At 46.7% G+C, this 19638-nt stretch overlaps 1 protein-coding gene across 28 annotated transcripts in view; it reads right to left on the bottom strand.

Annotated features, from left to right (window-relative positions):
• Positions 1 to 19638, bottom strand: part of Cux1 (cut-like homeobox 1) — a 334105-nt gene that overhangs the window by 170187 nt on the left and 144280 nt on the right. The window contains exon 1 of one of the 28 annotated variants that reach the window (XM_063271008.1): positions 16189 to 16908. The exons of the other annotated variants lie outside the window; for them this stretch is intronic. The gene's annotated coding sequence lies outside the window, so the exon portion shown is untranslated. Of the gene's footprint in view, positions 1 to 16188; positions 16909 to 19638 lie in introns of those variants that run through there. 28 annotated transcript variants of the gene reach the window in all.

Raw genomic sequence — 19638 nt, 5'->3', positions numbered from 1 at the left:
GAGAATGAATGGCTGGAGGGTCAGGGTGGGAAGGAAGAGAAAGCAACCTCAGATTCTTGTGACCAATGGTCCAGATGAGTTTCATTCACACCTCAGTCTGACTTTATATTCTTCAGCTTTCTCGTTCTTTCTTCTGTTACTGTGTGCATGCACTGTGTGTTTGTATGTATAGGTGCACAGTGGATGTGTGTGAGGTCAGGGGCCATTATTAGGTGCCATTTACCTTGATTTTTGAGACAGTCTCTTATTGGCCTTGTATTTGCACAGGAAGCACTACCAATAGAACTACTTCTCCGGACTTCTGGGCCACTTTCCAACTAGCTGGTCATATCTAAACTTCTACTTGTATTCCAGAATTATGACAACACTGCTGTGAGTTTACCAAAGACAGCCTCCACATGTTCCATATATTTTCTTCAGAGATCATTTGAGTGTTCACTATGAGCACTGACTGAGAGTCCTGGTCCCTTCTCCCCAAGTGCCTCACCTCTTAGTAAGAACAAAGACCCAGGTTAAGGTGCTGGCAGACTTTGGGGCTCTTTGATGATTTAGTTCAAGGAATATGCTGGGTGAATGAGCAAAGATGCTATTCCCAGACTGACTAGTAAAACAGACCCATATACTATGCAAAGGGACAGGCTCTAAAGGTGCCTTAAAAAAAGAAACAAAACAAAAAACCAAAATAACAACAACAATAACAAACCCAACCAGGGTTGTTTGAGGAACCAACCAGAAAGTATGACTCCTCCTCTCATCAGACATGCCCCTGTATAATTTATTTAGGACCCCTAGCCCTGCTAACATCCAAAGAAATGGGGATTTAAAAGTTAGAATGCAGATTAACCCCTGGCTTACATTTTTGGTTCTAGGAATCTCTTCCTAAGACTAAGCAGAGATGTAAGAATAATTTATGCTCAACAATCATTAAGCAAAGTTAGGGCAGGGGAAAACTAGAAACAGTTTAGATTCTACAGTGGAATTACTTACTGAAGACCATGCTAGCTTTGCAATACAGTGGGATATTTGGAAATTGATGAAATAATTTTTTCAACTAACAGCAAATACTGTTAAATCAAGTGGGTGTCTTATATTTCTTTTTATTTTTAAGACAGGTTCTCTGGGAGCCCAGCTGGATTCAAAACTCACGATGTAGGCAAAGGATGACTTTGTGTTTCCAGCCATTCTCTTCATCTCCTGAGCTCTGGGGTTTGGCATGTGCCACCACACTTGGTTTACATGGTGCTAAGGACACAACACAAGCTTTGTACATGGTGGGCAAAAAGCCACTGGGATACAGGCCTTACACTAAGTTCTATCCCTTCAACAGACATCTGCTGGGGACTGCAACACACTTCTGAACAAAGCCAGCTATATCTAGCCAGCAGCAGTTCTACATAGCTTTAATCCCAGCATTCAGAAGGTAGAAGCAGGAAGACAGCTGTAGTTAATATAACTTAGTTTCAGAAAAGCCTGGGCTATGCGAGGACTATAGTGACAAATAAAAAGCCTACTAAGCCCCCGAGCCTCCTATACAACATAATCCTAAGTATTTATTTTAATTTTTATTTACATTCCTGTGCTGTATTGGTTTCTTTTCTATTCCTGTGATAAAACACCATTACTAATGCAACCTACAAAAGAGTAACTGGTTTAGGGTTCAAGAAGGTTAGAGACCATTATGGTGACCATTATGGTGACCATTACGGTGGAGTGAAGGCATGGTGGCTGGAAGCTCACAGCTCAGAACTACAAGCAGGAGACAGAGAGCACGCTGGGAATGGCAGGAATCTTTTGAAGTCCTAAAGTCTGCTCCCAGTGACATGTCCTCCAACTATGCCACCTCCCTCATCCTTGCCCAACAGTTCCAGTAACTGGGGACCAACAATTCAAACATATGACCCTCTGTGGACCGCGCTTATTCAAATTACCGAAGGTGCGTTTGTCCACGTGTGTGCAGGTGCCCTAAGGCAGAAAAAATGTTGGATTCCCACTGCACTGTGGGTCATCTGATATGGGTGCTGGAAACAAAATTCAATTTACAGAGGAGCACCAAGTGTTCTTAACAGTTGAGCCACCTCTTCAGCCCACTAATTGTTTTAAAATAGGTAATAATCACAAATACTAAGACAGTGAAGATAAGAAATCATGCTCAACAGGCTGTGAGGGCAGTGCAGAGCCATACTTAAAACATTGGGAGTTGTTATTTCGAGTCTCACTTTCCTGGTGACCTCTGTAGATTAGTATGTCCCAATATCAGAAGGTTATACAGGCCTGAGACCACATGCTAATATTCCTTTTTAGGATATGGCTGATTTAACTCTCTCTTCTTCAGGCTGTATGTAAATTTCTACAATGAGCAACCCATCAGAGGAAAAAGTCTCAGGAGACAGTGGGAAAGAACTAGAACACCACAAACCAGTGTCTCAGGAGCGAGGGCAGCCCCAACAGTGCCGATGTGAACAGACACAGGGTATCAATACTCAGCTGACAAATCTTAAAATACGGACAGGACGTGTGTGTGTGTGTGTGTGTGTGTGTGTGTGTGTGTGTGTGTGTGTGTGTGTGTCCTAAAGGCAGACTGAGGCATAGCTCAGAATGCTTGCCTAGAATCCCCACAGTGAAGTGCTAAGGACCAGCCTCAGCCAAAGAACTGCTTTGTAGTATTGCCAGAGCTTTGGGTTCAATCCTTAACAATCACAAAACAAACAAACAAATGTTTATATAACTTAAAGTCAGAGCTTAAACATGTTCTGTCCAGATCTGGTCTCCATTTCAATTGCTTCCTCATCTGAAAGTCTGACCTCAATTTTTCCCACCGTTCACATGGGTCCTTGCTTTCTAAAAGGAAGAGGCACGGGGAAGGTGTTCCTTTGTCTCAATCACGAACACATACAGTTTATTAATATTTAGTAGCTTCACAGAGCTGCTCAGGAGTAATTAATAATAAAAGATGAGCAAGGCTACTTGCAGACACAATGCTTACTGCACACGATCAAAAGGAGGCTGGATCCTAACCAGGTGCCTAGTGGCCCATGAGCAACCAGCAAGTCCACAGAGGGGAATCTAAACGAGGTCTGTTTGCACATGGCTCTCCCCCTTCTCCTCCTAGTCTCATTTCTTATGGAAAATAAGACAGAGCGAGCTACTGGCACAGGAAACGCAGACTATAATTTCTTAATTTCTAGATGGAATTCTTTATGCCATATGGATGGCCTACAAAATGTCTGATGAAGCAGACAACGAAGGAACGGAAATCTTTGGAAGCAAAGTTTAAAATCCTTTAAAACTATGTGAAGATGTTCTCAAGTGTCTCAAAGGAGGCCTGCACGGAGCAGGGGAGGTGAAGCAAAGTCTTCAGGGCAAAATGAAGCATCCTGACCCTGATCCTCACCCTGAGTGACCAGTGTGAGTGCTGCTGACAACAAACTCAACTATGGAGCTGAGGGAGGGTGGAGAGAAAAGGCACACTCTAGGACATTCCAATGCTCAATCTCCCCAAGCTATCTGAGTCACTGGCCTCCCTATGCACTAGTCTCAAGTGCTCAGAGTAGTTGCCTCTCATTATCCATTGGGGACTGGCTTCAGCCCTTCATGCATCTGATATACCATGGACACCGAAGTTCCTTACACAAATGGGGCAGTACTTACACAGAACCGGCTTGTACACATCCACACAGTGCACACTGTGAATTTTAATCTGTTTATAGTCAGGGATCTGGGGATGAAACTCAGGGACTCACCTGTGCTAGACAAGGTCTCTACCACCATGTCCCCGGCTGGCTCTCACTGAGAGTGGAGGCCATTGTTCTATCTGTAGTGTATACCAACCTCAGCCCTGAATCATCTCTAGATGCCTTGCAATATTTGCCATAGTAACAGTGCTATGTGTACAGCTGCCATACTGCATCATTTAGGGAATAAACTAATCACAGCAGAAATCTGCACATTCAATACAGTTGAGACTTTTAGCCTCAATATTTTCAATCCATGTCCAATTATGTATGTATGGAGAATTTGAAGGCATGGGGGTGTCAACTACTTAAAGAGCCATTTTTAAAGCATTAAGAAAAAATGTAACACTTAGCAGAGAAAATGACTTTAAATACTTTTGAACTCAGGGTGTGGTGATGCATGTTATAAACCCAGAAACTTGGGAGGATCATCTACGCAAGCCTGAGCTACCTAGAGAAACTGGCTCAAAAGGGAGGGAAAAACAAACAAACAAACAAAACCAAAAAAACAATTAGGTACTTTAGGAATTCCTCTTGCTACCTTTTTCGTGCCTCTTAAGCCTGAGTAGACTTCAGCCAGCCTTGAGATTCACTCTTGAATATCAGCCTGGCGTCTGTGCAGTCACTCAGTGGAAGGCTGCTGTCCAGAGCCGCTTTACTGGCTGGATGAGTCACACGGAAGTTCACAGATGTCAAAAGCAGCTGCCCAGACTTTTCTGTTATTACCATATACGGTTAGTATAGATTCATTTATCTCCAACCATTGAATGGAGCTTCAGCAACTCCATACCTATTATTTCTCTTGAGAACTTCTCCATCTATAACTCTGCCATATGAAGACTATAGCCCCAATCAACCAAGGACCTGAAACCATCACCCTGGGCTAGAAAAATGTTTGCATGGCTAAGTGTTTGAATAGGTCAAAGTACAGGGCTAACTTTACATTCCAGCAACATCCAAAGAGAACAGCACAGGGCAATAAAGATTCCAAACCAATTTCATCTGAGTAGTGCTTCCCCCACCCTGCATTTTGTACCACACACTCGGGAATGGTCTGTAAATACCGTGGTAGGTGGGAATTGTTTCTGACATATTCCCTGTAAAGTTCCGACAAGCTGGCAGAATTATCTGGGAAAGGGCTGGAGGCGAAGCTAAGTTGGCAGAGTGTTTTCCTAGCTCGCCCTGTGTTCAGCCGTAGCAGTACATAAACCTACCACATGGCAAACACCTATAATCCCAGCACTGGGGAGGTAGAGGCAGGAGGAATTCAAGAGAATTCAAGAGTTCAAACAAAGCCAAACTTGAGACCATGTCTGAGCAACAAAACAGAAGCCCAACCAATCAATCTAAACAACAGAACATTCCCTCCCAAACTAATCAACCAACCCAGAAAAAAATTATTAGCTAAGAAAAATGTTCCATTCATGTATTCAATCAATAAACTTCTATGCAGTCAAACTTACAGACAAGCAAAGAAATACGCCTCTAGGTCTGTCTCCACTTTCCAGCGGATGGGAGAATGGACACCACCTACCCTTGGGGTGACCAGCAGCTGACTCTTCATGACCTCAGCTGTGCCTCCTGGGAGTTCAACCAGAGAAGGCTTCTCCCATATAGAAAATAGAGAATTCTTAGCTACAACCTTTAAAAGATACAAAGACCTATAAAAAAAAAGCAGCTATAGACAGTGGCTATCCAGAAGTCTGTGCCCCGGGCATCCAGACGTTTACTCTCAGGTGCAGCTATCTAAGTCCACCCAGGACTCTCTGAGACTCAAGGAAACACGAACTAAGCTTGGTTAACATGGTGGTGCACACCTGTCATCCCGGCACTCGGGAGGCCGAGGCAAGTGGATCATGAGTCTGAGGCCGTCTGTGCTACAGTGCTGGAGGACACTGTCCCTGGTTATGATGCGGGCATTTCTGTCTTGTAATCAGAGCAGCTAACATTATGCACACGTGACTCAGGGCTAGGCACACTGCAGTGTAGCTCAGTTGGTAGAGTGCTTGCCTGATATACAGGAGGCTCTAGGTTTCATCTCAGGAAATGCATAAACTGGGATGTCGGCTTACAGGACGGTAATCCCAACACTCAAGAGGTGGAAGTAGGGATACAAGAGGTCAGGGTCATCATTGGACTAATCTCTGGCCATCTTGGGCTACATCAAACAAGATCTTGTATTAAAACAAGATGAACTCGCCTCGTATATTCTCTCAAAGGGGTGGAAGGAGCATCACCAGGACCCTCACCTGAGATTCAGTCACTCTTTTGCTGTGGCCTAGCCCCAGCTCTCTGCTCCACCTTAGCTTCCAATCAAGACCCTTTTGCAGACAAAACTTTCCAGGGGATGAGGGGACATGCGAGCCTGTGGCCAGAAAGGGCATGTTCTGGCCTGGAGGAGAAGCTCAGTCAGTCGAGTGTTTGCCCACCATGCAGAAGCCCTCAGTCTCATCCCCAGCACCACACACACTGGGCAGAGTAGCATACACCTGTAACCTCAGCCAGCAGGAGGGAGAGGCAGGAAGATCAAGATTAACTTGAGTTACCCTGTCACAAAAAGAGGGGCAGAGCAGTGAGCTCAGTGGATAAAAGTGCTTGCTGCTAAGTCTGGTGCCCTGAGCTCAATCGCTGGAACACATGCATCTGAAAGAGACAGCTGACTCCTGCAAGTTGCCCTCTGACCTCCAAATGCCAGACCTCTGTACTTTTTTAAAAAGCGGGTGGTAGAAATCAAACTCAGGCCTCATGCTCGTACAGTAAGCACACTTACCAACAGCACTATCTCCCCAGAACCATAAAATTTAAATTTGTACAGACATACACATGAGGCAGTACTAGCTGGTAGGCAAAGCTCTCCACCCGGTATTCCTGATGTGAAGAAGCGGGAAAGACTGCCTAGAGAGGAAAAGCAGAAGTACACTTGGGGTTGAAGAGGCCTGGTGGGGTGAGGAGAGTAAGGAAGGCACTTGCCTCGAAAGAGTGAGAACCTGAATTCAATCCCCAGAAATCATAGAAAAAAGCCAAGTTTTGTGGACAGCTAATCTGAAACTTCCAGGCCAATGAGGAACTATATCTTAAATGAAAGATAGAAAAAAGTGACGCCTAAGGTTGACCCCTAACCCCTACACATACATGTGCACACCCACCTGTGTGCATCACACACATGCATGCACACACCCAAGCACATAATCAGGCTTAACTCCCTTGATTTGTTTTACTTCCCAGAGGGCTCAGCAGCTCCCTGGTCTCCATGGTGCTGTTTCCTAAGCTGTTAGGTAACCCAACCGCTGACCTGCTGACCTATGGAGCCTTAAGGACACATCAGGGTGTTTTTTCCCAGCAAATGTGCCAAGGTTAGTGATGGGTTATGGTCTGGCCACATCCTAGATGAGGTCTGATAGTACACATGGTGTACTTTGGTAGCACCAATACGGGTCACAAAGTATACCCTGCTGTCTTCAAACTGTATTCTTCTGGAGATGCTGTGGCTGGTGAGCGGGCCAAGCCTTTGAACATTCCAGTTCAGGTTAGACATGTGTGTCACAGTCTACTGGAGCCTCCTTTTTGTCTCCAGATACCCACTTTGGATCTCAGGCACAGTTAGCTTGGACTTAGTAAGTATTGGGTACAAGGCGACTCTTAAAGACCTACTAAAAGTCCCCTATTCCCCCTAGGAAGCACACAGCCAGCACAGGGTCTATACTCTAAGAAAGATACTTTCTTACAATACAATTAACTTTTCTTTTCTTTTCTTTTTTTTGAAACAGGGTCTCATGTATAGCCCAGGCTGGCCTCAAACTCCCTAGGGAGCTGAAGTATCCCTGAATTCTTGATCCTCTTTCCTTCACCCATATGTGCTGGAATTACAGGCTGCAAAATATGAAAGACTTGCTCTACATGGTCTACTCAAGAGAAAGGAAGGAGAGCAAAGGTCCTCGTAAGACTGTCACTTGTTATTGACAGGTGCTAAGCACTAGCCACCTTGCTATCCTGCCAGGATAAACCTGGTTCACACAGAACAAAGATGTATGCATAGACAGCAAAGAAAGGATAAGACCAACCAAACCAAAGAAACCAACCAGGAGGAAAGTACAGGGCAGATATATACTCCAGGAATGGGGTAGGAATGGAGCCAGGGAAGGTTTGGACACAGAGGGTGAGCAGAGGGAGGGGACCCAAATCAGAGGTGAGCCGAGGTACTGTGTGTGTGTACACAGGGCAACAAGATGGCTCAGCAGGTAAAGGTGACTGCCGACAACCTGATCATCTGAGTTGGATTCCAGGGACTCCATATAGCGGGGAGGAAGAATAAACTCTGGCAAGCTGTCCTTCGACCTCCACAGACAGCATGGCATGCATACCTACACATGTTCATGCACACACATACTAAATAAATGTAAAATTAAAGAACAAATCAACAGCGATCCAACTGTCAAGCTGGGAATGCTCTCCAAGCTGGCTCAAGGGAGGTGAGACTCTGGCCAGGGCCAGCTATAAGATCATGACCCTGGCCAGAAGCATGGGAAGCAGCCTTGAGGCTCCATAGTCAGTCAGTCAGTCAGTCAGTCAGACAGACACACACACAGACAGGGAGACAGACAGGGAGACAGACAGACAGGGAGACAGACGGATGGAAGGACGGAGACACACACACACACACACACACACACACACACACACACACACACACACACACACAGTGCAGCCATGCTTGGAAATCAGAACAGCCGTAGTTTAGGGAGGATCAGAGGGTGATTATGAGACAAAGGCATGGGAATTTTCCAGACTACTCTTGTGACTGTTGAACACAAATGTTCCTGTGACAGGCTATAAGTCCACTGACTCACAAGGCCTTCTGCTTAGAAGCCCCTCACAGCAGGAGAAGAAAGGATTTGAGGCAGGGTGACCAGATCTGCAGATCTGTACTCATAACTAACAGGAGATGGTCCACACTGGGTCGGTAAGCACCATCGAGCTTGCTAAATCCAGCTGGCTTCTGGTATTTTTATGGTCCATGAGCTAAGAATGGTTTTTACACTTTTAAATGGTTACATTTAAAATGGTTATGTAAGTGCCTACATAATATCCTGATTTTGCCTTTTACCCAGCCAGGTCTAAAATATTTAATGCCATACCCTTCAAGAGAAAGTTTGTGGCCATGCCTGGTGGTAGTGGGCCTGTTGTCCCAGTTATTTGGGAGGATAAGACAGAAAGAGCAGAAGTTCAAGGCCAGCCTGGGCAGCTTGATGAGACTCCGTCTTTAAAAAAAAATGGCTGAAGAAGATGGAGCAGATTTGAGTACTTGCCCAGACTCCCCAGTGAGTAGTAACTTAGCAGTAGAGTGCCTGTGTGGGGTTTGAGGGGTTCAATCCCTAGCACCACAACCATACACTGAAATTATGGACCTCTGGACTCTTGTCCATTCCTGTTTCTGCTTGTCCCACCTTCTCCCACGAAGTAAACCTGTGAGTAAACCTGTGAGAAGGAATTAGCCAGGCTTTGGAATCCAGGCACGCATGTATCCTGTGAATTTGGTGCCCACCGTGATCTTGTGAAAATCGTGTAGGCATAACTCTCAACCTCAGCGAGACCCGACCCCCAAGACTTCCCAGAAACAATGGTGACTGAGAGGCTGTTGTGAACATCAACGGAGACCTGGTATGGGAATAGGCCTGTGTGAGCTCATGATGCTTCTGGAATGAAAATTTATTCGTGGTCATTTATGAGCTGGTTTATCACCAACATCTACGCTCTATTCTCATAAATGTTGCAACGTGACATCCTATCTCAGTCTAAGACATATAGCACGTGGATGGCAGAGCAGGAATCTGCTGGACTGCCAAGGATGTGACCTGGTCGTTCTGCTCTGTGCCTCGTGACCCCACCTCATCAACAGGTCAGGGGCACCTCTGTTAGGCCAGTTGTACTTCACTAGCCCATGTTCATGGTGGAAGCAGATGTCGACCTCGTGCTGAATATGAGCCCATGGAAACCACACTCCAACCTGCACTCCACTATGGAAAAACCACCCCAACCACATCCAGACATGGATGAAGGGGGCAGGGGTGGGGGCAAGGGAGTAAAGCTGTATGTTGTGAGAGACCTAGAATGTTCAACATTTTGTATCACATGGAAGCTGAAACTCAAAGTATTTCAAGAACTGGGCATGCTGAATCTCACACTCACTCCTAAAGAGACGCTGCACGTCAACTTTCATGGACGCATCACCTTGGCGTCCTTACAGCCTCAGGGCCCTGGTCACGCACACCAGTGAGGCCCACACTCATTCTGCCCTGAGGTACCAGGCTGCTACCAGAACACAAGCCTGTCTACTCAGAGGGAATACAGGCTCTGACTCCTGTGTAAAAGCTCTTTTTGTCTGTGAGCTCAGGCTGGGTTGGGATACCCTGATTCCAAGTAGCTTTCCTGCCTTCTTGATTCATTCTCTCTCCTGGTGTGTGTGTGTGTGTGTGTGTGTGTGTGTGTGTGTGTGTGTGTGTGTTGGGGGATGTGTGTTCATGTGTGCACATGTATATGGAAGCCAGCTCCACAAAGTGATATCTGTAAGTTTTTTTGAGACAGGGTCTTACTGGCCTGGAGCTTTTAGACTGAGCTGTGTTGGTTGACCAGTGAGTCTCTGAAATCTACCTGTCTCCTCCTCTTCCTCCTCCTCCTCCTCTTCTTCTTCCTCTTCCTCCTCCTCTTCCTCTTCTTCCTCGCTAGGATTACAAGTATGTCATTATCCAATAACACAACTAGAGCAGGAATTGTTGGTCTTAAGTTTCACTACCATTTCAGCGCAAGTGGCTAACAAGCAGGGAAACACTTTGGAGCAGGTGAGTGTGGCTGCTTTGAGGAAGCCTGCAGTGAGGATCAGGAATGTACTCACGAGTATCCGTTGTGTGCTTTGTATGCATACAGCCAAGAAGTTACATACACCACTCCCCACCCCCACACCTTCCTTTTGTTCTGAAACAGGTCTTATTATACAGGAAGGCTGGCATCAAATGTGCAATCCTCCTGTCGTAGCCTCTATGTGCTGGGATTCCAGAAGTGGTACCACACCTGGCTGGTCCTGGCCTCTGGACGGTGAAGTTCTGCCAAGAGGACAAACATGCAAACAAGCTGACAGCACAGCAAGACAATTGCAGGAGCCCATGTAAGATGAGTACAAAAGAGGCTGGGGCAGCCAAGTTACTGTTTGCATGAAGCTAACCTCTCTCCCAGGCAGAAGAAATTTCCTCTTGGAATTCCAGAGCAGCTAACATAGTGCTTCATCACCTGAGACAACTGCTTTACAGGACAGAGAGCCCTAGCACTGGGACCAGGCCACCGTAAGGTTGAGATTCCTTAGTGCAGCTTATAGGACTCACTTGATTGAAGTGTTTATTGAGTGATCTAAAGGGTAGAGAGGGATCATGTCCACACCTACCCTTGCCCCTCACTCATAGCTAAATAAACAAGAGTGACTCAGTTAAAAGGCAAAGAACACAAACATTAAACATGATTGTGTTCAAGCTGGAGAGGAAGGCCAGACAGCCTGGGGGTTCACTAAAGCTCGGAGGAAGGCCAAGTTGAAGGTCACTGCCAGTTCCTGTGGTGGCCCAGATCTAGACTGTGGGTGGGTATCTTAATAATTTTCAGGAGACTTGAAGCTACCTGGTAGTGGTGGTTAAAGGACAGTGGGTTTAGGCACGAAGATACTGTTCCTAGTCAAGTGTGATACATACCTATAAGCCTAGCACCCAGGAGGCTGCTAGTTCAAGGCTAGCCTGGCTACAGAGTGATGAAGTGCTGGGGGCATGGCTCAGCTATAGACAATTTGCCTTGCATGCACAAGACCCTGGGTTCTATCAACAACCCAGCAGATAGAATAAATTAAAAAGAAGGAAGGCGCTCTCCGTCAAAGGCATAGACTGGGGAAACACTTGGAAGTGCTTTTGCTGACAAGTTGCCCGGGAGAGCCAGTGCCGACAGAGGCCGGTTTCTATTTTAGTGCTAACATCGGGAAATAAGCTGAAGACACATGCGCCTCAATTCAGGGCAGCTGCTTTCCCAAACAGCTCAAAATAGGAACTCTACACACACGTGCACTGGCACGCATGTGCGTCGTCCACCACTCACACAGCCAGCAGGACCAGAGCTGGCACAAAGGATTTCATTTTCTTACACAGCCTGAGAACTCCAAAACCCATACACTTTAAAAGCAGACCAATTCCACACAGTTGTTAGTAACCCTGAACCAGGCTGCCTGCCACTCTTCCTGGTGCTGTACATGTCGCCTGGGGGAAGTTTAATCTTAGAGGCAATTGGACCACAAGTGGCCCTGCTGCCGATGAACAGGTCACACTCTGTCAATTTGTCACCAGCTTCAGAACAGCAGAAAACCTGTTCCCACACTCTGTTGGTAGGGTGCTCCATCTGGAGCAGCAGCAACAGTCCTGCTTTCCAGATGTGGCTGAAGTAAATCCAGGAGAGGCATGTTTGTCAGGAAGTGAGTTTCAGGCATTCTCACTGTACTTGGAGTCTATGAAGTTTAAAGGACCAGGCTTCTGACTAGCAGGAGACTGGAGCCAAGACAGAGGTCCTGCTGCAGGAGAGAGCATAGTCTGGGTAATAAGAACTCTCCGGCAGCTGTCTTTTCTAGCCCCTCACCACAGTGTGCCTGGCCTCGTGCTGGATGAGGCCAGCAGATGTTCAGTTTAGGGACTCTGGGTGAGGCCGGATTTCATGGCTGGTGGGGGCTTACAGACCTTTTCCGGGCATCCCTCAGTGGTGACTCCTGGGGCCCCAGAGGAAACACACTTCAAAGTCCAGCTGTGAACCTAGAAGGTCAGCAGCCTCTGTCTCTCTCTGTCTCTCTGTCTCTGTCTCTCTCCCCCTCTCTCTCATGCCCTTGACATAACAATTTGGCCCTGATGAAGAGGGAAGAAGAAAGCCGTACCCTGGTAGTCAGCAGGAGGAAATGGCTTCCTGACTGCTCTCTGGTGTGAATTGGGGTATGGGAGGCCTATCTTTTGTGCCAGTGGTGGACTCAACACCAGGAGGCTCAAAGCCTCCCTTTTCCTCCTTCCAGAAGCTTGGTGAAGCCCAGGGTTGGAAACGGGGGATGAGGGCAACAGGGGCTTTTCAAGAAGTCCTGGCAAAGCCGAGGGTAAGAGTGTGACTTTGCATGGTCTCCCCTGGTCCCCTCTTTGGGGACATACACCATGTGTGCTTTTTAACAGGCAGTTCCCCAGAATTGTGTAAAGATTTTTTTTTTCTCTGGAGTCCATGTGGCAGGAATAAATAAGCCTGAATGAAATGGAAGGCACTGCAAAGAGGTGAGCTGACCAGCGCTGGGGTGGGAAGAGCCACAAACCACCAACCCTAACAATCCCCATCACCATCCACAGCCTGGCTCCGAGTTCTCAAATGCCCTCTAAAGATTAAATGGAGGCCTTAAAAAAAAAGGTTCTCGGAAGAGAGGTATCAAGCAGGTTCCTGAAGGCAGCAACAGAGGGAGCCCAAGCCTTCAACCCAGTCCACATACAGGTGTCTGGCAGAGAATCTGGCTTGTCTTGGTTACTAGAAGATGTGTAGAAGGCTGGCCAAGAAACAAGTCTGTGTGTGTATGGGGTGGGAGGGAGAGGGGGAAGAGGAAGAGGAGGAGGAGGGAGAGGAGGAGGAGGAGGGAGAGGAGGAGGAGGAAGAGGAGGAAGAGGAGGGAGAGGAAGAGGAGGAGGAGGAGAGCTCAGGGCTGCACACACAGCAGCATAATGATGGGGAAGCTGGAGAGGACAGCAGCTGCTCAGGAAGGACGACAGTGTTTTACATGAAGCAATGACTCAAGGAGAGCTTGAGGGTGACTGACCCTGCAGCAGCAGACACGGTGAAGGAATGGTGGCTAGGGTCAGGTGGAAGGAGTAGGGAGTGGGTGAGTGTAAGTCCAACAACAGGCAGTGTTTGCTGTCGAAGCTGCTGAGAGGCAATGACACTAGTGCGGGCCACATAGCTGGGGACGAAGGAGTGGTCGCCAGTCTGCAAGGAGTGTTTAGAAGGATACACACAGCAGTTGCACTGCCTGCTTTAAGAGTTCTCTAGCGGTTGGGGATTTAGCTCAGTGGTAGAGCGCTTGCCTAGCAAGCGCAAGGCCCTGGGTTCGGTCCCCAGCTCCGAAAAAAAGAACCAAAAAAAGAACCCCCCCCCAAAAAAAAAAAGAGTTCTCTAGCCTACCATGGACTAAAAAGGCAAACAGTCTCCCTTGGAGAGCTCAGGGCCATCCCCAATATAATGAACTATGCTCTCTCCACAGGCTACCTTCACTGTCTATTTACAATCATGAAAAACAAAATTAAGGAACAAGGCTTTCTTTTAATGAAGGCAAAGCTGAGGCCAGAAAAGTGAGGCCTTTCCTAGGCCACTCAGCTGTCCACTCCAGAGCTGGTAGTGGCCATGGCATTCCTTGGTACACTCAAAAGCTCCCTGAATCTTCAGGAAGTTGGGCTGGGGAAGACGGGTCAGTGATAAGTGCTTTGTTGTGAAAGCATGAGGACCTGCTTGATCCCTGTGACCCAGGTAAGTAAGCCAGGTATAGCGGCACATGCTTCTAATATCAGCATGAGGGAGGTGGACGCAGAGGATCCGTGGGGCTCACTGGCTAGTCAGCCTACCCTCATCGGTGAGTTCCAGGCCAGTGGCTGACCATGTCCGAAAACTCAAAGAGCATTTGAGAAATGACACCTCGTTATCTCTTGGTATTTGGGCATAAGGTTATAAGGTTATAGGTATACCAAAAGATTGGTACACCAAGTCGGATGCTGCTCAAGTCTCATATAAAAAGGCATAATGTTTCTATGGTCTCCAGGCGTCTCTAGATGATCCAGCCAGTGCTGTTACACTGCTTTAGCCACATGGATTCAATGGAAGGACTGCATCCTGGACATTCACTCTTGCTTTCTGAAGCCTTCAGGACTTTTTCTTCCCCAGAATGTCTAGTCTACTGTAGGCTGGGAATTTGAGGAAGAAAAAGCTGCAGATACTGAATTTGCTCAGTGCTCACTGTTTTCTAATGGTAAAAGTATCATGAACTAACTGGTCTGGGCAGACGGTTCAGTGGATGAAGTACTCGCTGAGCAAGCCTGACAACTTGAGTTTGCATCCCCAGAACCCATGAACATGTTAGGCCTAGCAGCATCTACAGCCCACAGTAGCATCTGCAATCCGGCATTCCTATGAGGCAGGCCGAGACAGCAGAATCTGAGGAAGCTAGAAGGCCACTCAGAGAAAAAAAAGAGAAATTGTCTCAAAAATACGTAAGTTGAAAAGCAAGGATTGGCACCTGAGTTGGTTCTCTGACCATCATGTATGTGCTGTAGCACTCATACATTTTACACACACACACACACACACACACACACACACACACACACACACACGACTTTTAAAAAAATTACCATGGACCAAAAGTTTCTTGAATTAAAACAAAAAAAAATTTTTTTTAAAAAGTCCAAAGTTTAACCCCTATTAACAGTCTGGTATTTTCTTCCAGAAACGCCTGGAAGAACCTGGCTTAGATCATCAGTATCTGGATTCAGCTCTGTATCATTGAGGTCTAAGTCAATGTCCACTATGAAACATACGGCCAAGAAAGAAACACGTGTCCTATTCTGACAAACATGCACCGAATCCCATACTGGGTACTGGATGCTCAAGCAGGATGCTCATAGACCCTGGGGAACTCAGCCAGCCTCATTGAGCAGCCTCAGCTAGCCTTAGGCAGGCATTTGCAGTGAGAGCACAATGTGGAGTCGCTGGGTGCAGATCTGAGCTCCTTGAAGTCCCACATCAAATACCAGATGTGAGTTTTAGGCTGGGAAGATGGTCCAATGGGTAAAGTCCCTGCTACACAAGCATCAGAATCGAAGTAAAGCCCTCATAAAAGCTGTGTGTGGAAGCACCTATCTGCTCTCCTAGCATAGGGGATGGGTCAAGAAGATCCCTGGGGCTCCGTGCATAGCCAGTCTATCTGAATCAGAGAACTCCAGTTTCAGTGAGACCTTGTCTCAGCAAACAAGGGGGGAGGGCTAGCAAGATGGCTCACTAGGTAAAGGTATTTGCTGCCAATCCTGATAACCTGTGTTTAACTCTAAGAAACCACATGATCTAGGCAGAGAACCAATTCCCTCAAGTTGTCCTTTTAAATTCACCTCCACATGCTTGCTACAACACATGTGCCCCCTCCCTGAAAGTTAAATAAACATAACAGAGAAAAATGAAGTAGAAAGTGATAGAGGGAGATACCGGGTCGAGGCTGTGATCTGTGGCAGAAGAGTATCCTCAGTGACAAATGAAGTAGACGTGTAACTCAGCACCTCTCTCATTTCCACCTCAGCTTCAAGCAGGCTCTGGCTACGTGCACTGACACTCAGGCCTCATCCCTGGCCCGCCCTCTACGACCAACCATAGCCGCACTTACCTGCTACACATACTACAAATCTCAAATGTGAAGTCACTTGGCCCACATGACAGAGTCCAGATGAGCCAAGCAGTATTTTTAAAATAATAAAACAAAACAAAACAAAACACCACGAAAAAATATTGGTTTAAAAATGTAATTGGTGTTCTATGAAGTTCTGAATTCTAGCAAAATTTGGTCAGCCAGAATCTTGTTGAAATTCTTTGAGGCACGGTGCCTACTCTGAGCCTGGCTTTCCCAGGCACAACATTCTAGACAGTATTCTAGAACACTTCAACAATGCAAGTGGATAGGAGGAACCCATAAACATCTTTCTTTTCATTAAAACTGTTTTATTTAATTTGTATGTGTGTTTATGTGTGCATGTGTGCATGTATGTTTGTATAAGTGCAGGCATATCATACCATTGTATGCACACAGAGGTGGGAAGACAACTTCAGCTGTCAGCCTTCGCTTTCTATCTACCTCCTCCTTTAAGACAGGGTTTCTCACTTGTTCACCCCAGCATATCCCTGCTAGGTGGCCCTCCCTAGACCTTCCAGGGATTCTCCTGTCCCTGCCTCTCATCTCCCGGGAGAAAGGTCAGAATTACAAACACCTGCAATGCCGCATCCAGTTTTGTGGGGGGACTGGGGATTTGAAACAGAGTCCTTTTGCTTGCCTGGCAAGCATTCTAACCACTGCTGTATCTCCCAATTCCTGTAATGTTTCCTTCCTCCCTCCCTCCCTCCCTTCCTTCCTTCCTTCCTTCCTTCCTTCCTTCCTTCCTTCCTCCCATATACTGTCAGGATAATGTAAAACTAAACATTCCACAACTCGAGTGTTACACAGAGGAAATGCCTTCCCCTTTCTGACCCAGGCATAGAGCAAGGACCACGCATGGTACAGGTGGCAAGGGATGGGATCCAGGCCTTTGTGGCATGTTGGGCAACAAGTCTACTAGCTAAGCTAGATCATCAACCCCTGATTTTGTTTACAATCATCTTTGAAACATGACTCTAGCCTGCAAAGACTTCAAATGAGCCTTGTGCTTGGATTACTACCCCATACTGTCCGCTGAAGAAACTGAGTCACTACTGCCAATAAAACTGTGTTCACAAAATGACTGCACTCTGTTGAACAGTAAACAAGCATCCTTCTACATGAGTTGGGCCAAAAGAGTCTTTCTTAGTCCACCTTCGGCAACCTCCACGAGCCCTTCAACGTAAGTGCCACATATTCCTTGCTAGGTAAAGATGTGTGTGTCCCCACTGTCACCACTGGTCTCTGCATCCGTGCAGTCATGTTGCTTGGTGAGGAGAGAAGCAGAGTTCTGGATTACAGTGGTAGAGGCACAGATGTGATGATGTATGGGAGTCCAGACTTGAACTTGGTACTAAGTGGAGGCCAGTGACACAATGGCACTGCTGAGGGCTGTGCTTGGGGTCAGAGAGCGTACAGGGCAGTTCAACAGCCTTAGTTACTAGTGGGAAAGGCCCCAGAAGGCATCTGATCAAGTAGAATCCATAGCTAAGATCCATTCTTGTTTGGTTAACTTGATAGAAGCCATGCTCCCTGGCTCTGCAGCCCATGAAGGCTGGGCTCAGAGCTCATCCTCAGGCCCCGACTGAAGCCACTGAAGCACAGTTAGAGTAGGGCCTGGGGCTGCTAAGGATGACTCCAGCAGGCCTGAACAAGGGCCCTTGCCCCTCACCTTCTTGGGAGGAGTCAGTCCAGGAAAACAGCTGCTTGCTCTTTTAGGTGAGTCATGCGATGAGTAGCTTTTATTTTACCAACTGTACTAGTGCAGTACTTATTTGATAGTGTACTTATTTAGTCTCAAGAACAACTCGATAAACCACCCCCACCCTCTCTCCCTCTTGCTCCCTTCCTCTCTAGTATCTTGCATATCTAGCTAACATCAGGCTCACTGCGGCAGACCATCTAGAGTGCCTGACCCCCCTGCACTGGCTTTGCAGGTGTGCACGATCACATCTGCTTTGCTTTATGCGGCGCTCTGCTCGCTCCGAGGTTCAGGACCTGCTCCACCAAATGCGCTGCATGCCAGCTGGTACCGTTTCAGTCATTCCTTCGAAACACTACGTAGGCCAGCACTAAGCTCCAAATTATTTGGCAGGAACTGCATCATTTGCCTGTCATAAGAAGGAGGTTTCTGTTATCAACATTTACAGGCCCAGAACTTGAGGCAAGGATGTTCAGGAAACTACCCAAAGGTTGCTTCCTCAGTCACTTGGCTCCAGAATTTGCAACCTGTCCACTGCAGTTCACCTACGAAGTGTGTCGCTGTGTGGCTGTGTTTTTCTGCCTGTTCTGAATTGCTGTGGAGTCTCACGGTGGCTGGAATGAAGCCCCATCTCATACTAGCCACCATGACCTTGAACAGAATGTGGCTCCTGACAGCCTACTGGCAGGTACAGGCTGTATTTAGGCAAAAACTGACAAACATGCCCCACCTTTACTTCTGAACTTAATCTTCGTAGGACCTCTAGGGTCTGGCTGGACCCCCCTGGTCAGGACCCTTTCCTGGAGGACCTGTGTGTCTCCCCACCTTACAGAAGCAGGTCAGCTCAAAACTGAAGGTGAATGCATCTGAAAGCCACGGCTATAGACGGTATACACATAGCAATTTGTTACTGTGAAAAACCATCTGTTTCGTGGTATTACAATCCTCAGAGGGCAAATTATAGCTAGCGTTCAACATAAAACATCAATTTAAACCATCAACTATTCATAATTTCAATTCTTTATTGGAAACCAAGGACATAAATGTCAGGGAATAAAGCAATATTTCTTTTATTAACTGTTCCATTCATCTGGCTATTAAATAAAACCAGGGCCCCAATAAATGGCAGGAATCCTTGCCTGACAGCCATGCCAAATAGCTCTATAATTCTCAGATGCTCTAAAACAACGAAAATGGCATTATTTGAAAAGTTCGAAACTTTAATGTATAATAAAATTAAGATGGATGTGATCTTGATTCATTGGGAGGCAATGTCTTCATATTCAAATAGATTTCATCTTGTGTGTTTTTATTTTCTCTGCGGTTCATTTTGTACCTAGAACACACTGCTTTTATGAGCAGGCTTGGCAGGCACTGAGCACTGGCTCCAGCATTTGCAACTGACATGTAGCTTTTCCCAGGCTCCAAGCACCTCCCCACTGCTCGCCTGGGCCTGTGTCATCAGCGAAGTGCGCTTCTAGGAGAACGAGGATTTCAGGGATTGGCCCTCTTAGGCTAGTATATAAAAACAGCAGGATAAGGGCTCTAAGCAGGTTCTTGAAGGTAGTGGCCTATCTTGTGTGCATGTGTGTCCATGTCTGTGTGCTGGACAGAAAGCAACAAAGAAGCATCTTCCTCAGCTACTGTCCACCTTAGTTTTGGAGACAAAGTCTGACTGAACTTGGAACTCTGTGATACAGCCTGACTGTGGGGCAAGCAAACCTCAA

Source organism: Rattus norvegicus, chromosome 12 (assembly GCF_036323735.1).
Source record: "Rattus norvegicus strain BN/NHsdMcwi chromosome 12, GRCr8, whole genome shotgun sequence".
Taxonomy (NCBI): domain Eukaryota; kingdom Metazoa; phylum Chordata; class Mammalia; order Rodentia; family Muridae; genus Rattus; species Rattus norvegicus.
Note: the sequence above shows the minus strand (reverse complement) of the source record. Positions and strands in the feature narration are given on the sequence as shown.